This window comes from Phaethon aethereus, assembly GCF_964289735.1.
Source record: "Phaethon aethereus genome assembly, chromosome: 5".
NCBI lineage: Eukaryota > Metazoa > Chordata > Aves > Phaethontiformes > Phaethontidae > Phaethon > Phaethon aethereus.
This window is the reverse complement of record NC_138579.1, coordinates 29,796,271-29,802,292: the sequence shown is the minus strand read 5'-3', so window position 1 is coordinate 29,802,292 and position 6,022 is coordinate 29,796,271.

Genomic DNA, 6,022 nt, shown 5'->3' with positions numbered 1-6,022 from the left:
AAGTCTAATTACTAGAGCTCCGTTACTGCACTCTGCCATTCCAGCTAAAACAAAGGCAACATGAAACTTGTAACCAACTTAAACATTAGCTTGCAAAAACAATACCACCAAGTTATACAGTTCACCTATCTCCTACACTTTTAACACAGTGGACTAAAAATACATTTGGATACAGATTAAACTATTCACTCCTTAGGAGTGAAAGGCAAGAAAGTATGAAACTACAGTAACTTTCCTCCAAGCTTACTTCAACCATTAAGTTTGTGTAATTGCATAAAATGAAGTATTTAGAGCATCTGATCTGATTTTAAAAAGAATGAACATCCGCGGTCACAAGTACTTTTGATACAGTCTACAGAAAACAGCAAAAGAAGTCATAAAGCAAAAGAACTGTAATACTTACGATATAGCCAGCATAGTCTTCATTCTCAACAAAAGAATCATGAAGCCAAATAAACTCTTCATGTTGCCGGACAACAGAAAATTCATTTTGTTTGAAATTTGGTAAGGAACTCTAGAAGGGGAAATGGAGGAAGAATTAGGAGAAAAAAAGACCAACACACCAAAATCCACACACAAAAAACCCCAAACAAACAAAAAAAGAACCCCACCAAAATGTTCTTTATTACTATATGAAAAATACATTGAAGGAAAACCAAAAATATCGCTGTAAAAATAATCAAATCATCCAAGTAAGAATTTGACCAAAACAAGTTCATACAGCAATAATTATCCCTGTCTTAATTAGTGCAGCAATCAATTGGCATAGGTTGCCCAAAGAGGTTATGGAGTGTCTGCCATTGGAGATATTCAAAGCCCAAACAGACAAGCCCTGAGCAATGTGCTCTTGTTCTCCCTGATTTAGTAGTGGAAGTGAGAGAGGAAATGGCACTAAATATCTCCAGAAATTTTATTCAACCCTATTCTGTGATCCTGTGACCAATAAACATTCAAATCTAAAAAAAGAAAAGCCATAAACAAGCAGTAACTGAAAATTATTCTTGAATGCAATTCTGTTATGAAATATACTTTTAGAATCTGAAACTATGGCTAATCTGGTAAAAAGCTATACTGAAGAATATTGAGGTATATTAAAGATTCTACCTGCAAATAGGCCAATTAATAAGCATGGGAATGGCATGACAACACATCAGTACAAAAAGAAAAGGAACATAAATTTTTTTCTAAACAGTTTAACTTCTTAACTTTGTAGCCACCTTTTTCTTAAGCACTGCAGCTACACAGTCTCTTAAACATGAGATAATGTTACTTTCTAATTTCCTTTGGATTGTGTTACACGTTTCAATAAACAGTTTAAGCAAACTTCCTTTTCTATATCATTAAGAAAACGTTCAGTGTTTTGTCCAGGCCTTTACCTTTGTATGGACAGTGAATTTCACTTTGTCCCTCTCGCTGAGTGCATCTGAGATATCCACTTGCAGAGCAGCATCAGTTTGGAGATCTACATTTATTGCTCTAAGCTGAACAAAGAAAAATCTATTTAGCATAATTTTTTTTTTAAAGTTAATTATATTTCCCTTATTCTTCCCTTGAGAAGAACCCTGATCCTGCAATACTGAACATCCTTAAAAGACTGAAGACAGGTTACAAAAAAACCAACATTAAAAGATTATTTCCAGCGGAAAAAGAAATTCCAATAGTACTCTTTAAGGCACACATGACCATAAAAATAATTTCCTTTACCGTACTCCTTGTTAGTGCACTATTGTCATTTCTGTGTATTGTTAACTTGCTAGTAATTGAGATGGTCAAGAAAGAGTGCATTTACAGACAGCAGCAAGTTCGGTAGGTTTTTTCTCTTCATTTTTCTCTTCACTCCCCCCACTCCCTCAAATCCACAACCTGCTGTAAGTAAATGTACTTGTAAAGGTAATTATAAAGGTACTAACAGTTGGAATGGTACTTCCAAGGAGAAAAGTGGTCCTGTATTTCAAAGAAGCAAGAGCTATTAAAGACCTGGTTTACTAACATTGTCTTACAGTAGTCTTTTGTTTAACATTTCCCATGATATACTGAAAAAGCTTAAAAAAATAGTATCCTGAACTTCACAGAGCTAAGTCTCCTTGGAAATATTGGGGGAGGGGGGGACAGACGGGACACAAAACCAAAAAACACCACAACCAAACCCAAGACTTCAATCTCTTCAGAATCAGCAGGAGAAATGGCAAAAGTGCAAGGAATATGCATATTTTTTTCCACATGACATGAAACTTGAACTCTCTCACAAAATAAATCCAAAGTCACATCGAAAAGAAAATGAGACAATGATTAAGTACAGAAAAACTGGAAGATTATCTGAGCACCACAACATTTGGTAGTAACTGGACAAAAGGCAAGTTACTGTTACAACAGTACTTGGTGAAACCACAACTTCATCTAGACCCCAACTAGAAATTCAAGTCCCCTCACCCTTGCACCCTTGTTGTTCTAGAGCAATTTGTCCCATGACAATTTAATCATCATGATCAACAGACAGTTAGAGTATTTTTACAAGTACTAAGACTAACTGAAATCTTCTCCAATCACAGTCATGAAATATTTCAACGTCATGCTCATGAAGCTTACTTTTTACTGAGACACTGTCTTGTCTTTGATGCTTCTTTTTCCTACAGTATCACACTCTATGCTATAAAAATGCTTCGCCATACAAAGATATAGACTTTTTCCTGCAAAATTTTTCAGGACTGCATTTTGAAGTTGGTATTCAAGTATAAAAATGTTTTAAGTATTAAAACTTTTACTTACTTACTATTACAGCAGCACACAGTACAAAGGTTACACATGAGCAGATTTTGAAGGTAATGCTGCAAGGCACTGGAACAGCACCAGGAGAGAAGCATCAACTGCCACATCTTGTTTTCCACCAGTTATCTTAATCCTTATCTTAAATCATACTGGTCAGCTCCCACTCTAGTTTTCTTGTTAACCTCAATGCACAGACAATTCTGCTGCTTATGTAGCAGCAACCAGACTAATATATCTTAGAATTAGTGTATTAAAGTAAATGAAAATGATACAGTCTAGCATATTCTGCTAGGCTAGCAAAATATAACACTTCAATAGCTATTACACAAATAGTAATAGCTTTTCCTTACAGCAAAGTTGGAAATCATTAAAACCACTGCACAGTAACATATTCACACATGTGATTCAGGCATCACTCTTTGTTTTGTTTTCCCAAGGTTTAGGGGTCACTGCCTCACACAAAGGCATATTACCATGCAACGATCCATTGTAGATCACTTCTCACAGGCAGAATCTCCTACTGAGTTTCCAATGTGCTTAACATCTAATTTAGGAAAGAAAAATATAATCTGACATACCAATGTCTGCCTTATGTCATGACACCACATTTCTCAGCTGTAAAAAAGTTTTTAGTGGTTAAGCTGTCTGGGGTACTGTTTGTTTTTCTCTGGTTCCCCACAATACATTAACAGAGTAATCTTAGCAAATAATCTGGATTATCCAAATGGTATTTTTGTAGTCTTTCACAGGTCACAAAAATTGTTACTAAAATGCTTTTTTTCTTCCTTTTTTGAAAGGAGGAAGGTGGTACCATGCAAAGTGGTACCATACAAAATTCTAAGATTCAGTATAAGGCCTGTTCAAGTTTGTCACTAGCATGTATGCAGTCTCCAGTGCAGCACACCCTGGCCATATGCACTATTCACAACTTTAGAAACAAAATGCTTATCTGTGCTGAGAAAGAAGAAATACATAAACATGACAACATCACTCATGACATACAACTGTAAAGGACTATTTGTTTGATTTATACTCAGTTAAGTTTGTAACAGTTTTGAAGAGTTGAATCATATGTTAAATTATGCTGTGTAGTCTGACTGCCAACAGGGAACGTTTTCATCTGCAATGGTAATGAAGCATTTATGAAAGGTGTCAAAGACAATCAGAAAATTGAAGGACTTTAAATGTATTCATGTGACACAGTGGTTCACGTCGCATTGCTGGAAATTAAATTCACAAACATCATCATGGCACAACAAACTTAAGCAATGTCTTCATCTCTACTTCAAGAAGAAAACCACCACCAATGGATGGTCTTCTAGTCATGAAGGGAGTAGAAAATGAAAAAATAAAAGGCTACAAAACTTGATTTGGATGAAAACTGAAATGTAAGTACCTTAAATTCTGGAAAAAATGGAGGTGGGATACAGTCCCTTTGTATCTTGTCCCCACTCCTCTCATTCTAATACATACAACATAGCACAATAATTTAATGCTTAGATACATGCTCTACACCCTTGCTGAACAACTTGCAAAACAAAAGCTAACTTAACTGCTTTACAGTTTCCTATGCTATACCAAGAAAGTCCCTGTTTTATTTCAAAGGGTCTAGAAAATAGCAGAAGCCAAAATCAGGGCTAAGCGATGTTACAGTACTAAAAGAGAACACAATGCAAGGAGAGGATTTAGCACCTAAGTTCTCGCTCAAGGATCAATTATACTTCAAATGCTAATGGAAGGAAGCTGGTAGAGACAAGGAAAACAGCCAAACCTTACGTTCCTAGGTAATGTCATCCTTTAACAACAGTAACTTCTATACTCCAAGTTTTTTCAAAAATATTAGAGAAGGGCCCTTTCTTCAGCAGGTTCTTTACAGTCAGATAAATATAGAGCAAGGGAAACAAACAATACTTTTACAACAAAAGATTACACAGTGTCATCACAGCATTTACTTTCTAGCAGACCTGAGGGATCACTCACTTCCCCTAAATGAGTAGACAAGAACATTAGCCAAGTTGGCTAAAGTTTGTATAGATATAAACACACAATATAGTACTAGCAGAGCAATACTATATCACCTTTCACAGCATGTATTGTTTACGTTAGAGAGGACCAACAGGAATTGTGTTACTGCAAGCGAACTCAATAGTATCTTCCTAAGTGAGATTTAGAAAAGCAATTCCCGCAACTGCATTTTATGCAGACCATTTATAATAAGTTCCTTCTACAGACCACCCACTGCTACTTCCTCAAAGATGATTCTCAGTGCTCTGTTTTACAATTTTCTGGAAAAGGTTCCACATGGTATAACACAATTGTTTGAAAATCACTGTTTTATGTGGCATCAGCATAACTTCTAGCCCTCTTTTCATTCCATCACACCCATGTTAAACTTAACACACCTGTATCTGACCAACATGATTCTGAAGAATTGAAAGCACAGTTGTCATAGCAATATCTGAATTCTAGAGAGGAAAGAGTACTGATTTTCAGAACTGAAAGTTCAGTTACTCTAACCAGAAGTTGTCATCCATGCTTTCAAATAAAGGCTTGACCTACTCAGTTTTTAATCGCAAACAGAGGAAGGTGACAAATCAGAACCAGGGAAACACTATGAAAAGCTGTTTATTTTTACTACTGATACTAAGAAAAAAAAGTTATGGTTTTGAAGATTAAAGCACAGCAAATCCATTCATGAACAGACTGCCAGTTTGCTTTTGATTAGATTTTCTGTATCACAATCAAAATCATGCAGATAACAGCCAGTGTTTTAACCCCAAAGATTTACATGGCAGTGAAAAAATTAAAAACCCAGACTGATTGAAAATAAGAAACCTAAAAAAATTAGGGAAAGGAGAAGTACACTGTTCTGGTTTAATTCCTCAGTGCTGGATGAAGATGGGGGAGGGAAAAAAAAAAAAAAGACTGCACTTGGCCAACTGAGATGATGTAAGTTGTCCAACAGCACAAACAAGCCTGCTAACAGATTTCTTAAGGCTTTCAAATTACCTTGTGAACTCTGACTACCTGTAGCCTTAGAGGGAGAACTAATAACCAAACAAACAAACAAGTTTCACACAGGATCAGATCTGCATTCTTATGTGCTACTTGCACCTTCAGATAAAGGCAACTTAATTGTGCACTTCAGTGTCTGTTCCTAAATAGCAGGGACAACCTACATAAAATACAACTCCATAGCTAACAAGTTCTTCAGTCCTTGTTCTGAAGACACTCAAAGGACAACAATGTCTACCTT